This window comes from Mizuhopecten yessoensis, unplaced genomic scaffold, assembly GCF_002113885.1.
Source record: "Mizuhopecten yessoensis strain PY_sf001 unplaced genomic scaffold, ASM211388v2 scaffold7833, whole genome shotgun sequence".
In the NCBI taxonomy this organism is placed as follows: Eukaryota; Metazoa; Mollusca; class Bivalvia; order Pectinida; family Pectinidae; genus Mizuhopecten; species Mizuhopecten yessoensis.
Genome location: NW_018407245.1, coordinates 1 through 462, shown reverse-complemented (window position 1 = coordinate 462; position 462 = coordinate 1). Strand labels below are relative to the sequence as shown.

The 462-nt window shown below is 36.9% G+C and overlaps 1 long non-coding RNA gene across 1 annotated transcript in view; it reads right to left on the bottom strand.

The window, feature by feature from the left end:
* The window catches only part of LOC110454408, a 6,042-nt gene extending 5,611 nt beyond the window's left edge, over positions 1-431 (bottom strand). The window contains exon 1 of the long non-coding RNA XR_002463373.1: positions 264-431. This is a non-coding gene — a long non-coding RNA (uncharacterized LOC110454408). The remainder of the gene's footprint in view (positions 1-263) is intronic.
* Positions 432-462: the final 31 nt, after the last annotated feature.

The following is a 462-nucleotide window of genomic DNA, read 5'->3' as shown; positions in this document are numbered from 1 at the left end:
TTACCTTGTATGTACCTTTCATTGTCTGTGTCTACTGATACTATGTAGTTAGAGTAGCCTTGTATGTACCTTTCACTGTCTGTGTCTACTGATACTCTGTACTTAGACTTACCTTGTATGTACCTTTCATTGTCTGTGTCTACTGATACTATGTAGTTAGAGTAGCCTTGTATGTACCTTTCACTGTCTGTGTCTACTGATACTCTGTACTTAGACTTACCTTGTATGTACCTTTCATTGTCTGTGTCTACTGNTAGACTTACCTTGTATGTACCTTTCATTGTCTGTGTCTACTGCTACTCTGTAGTTAGACTTACATTGTATGTACCTTTCATTGTCTGTGTCTACTGATACTCTGTAGTTAGACTTACCTTGAATGTACCTTTCATTGTTTGTGTCTACTGATACTCTATAGTTACACTTACCTTGAATGTACCTTTAATTGTCTGTGTCTACTGATAC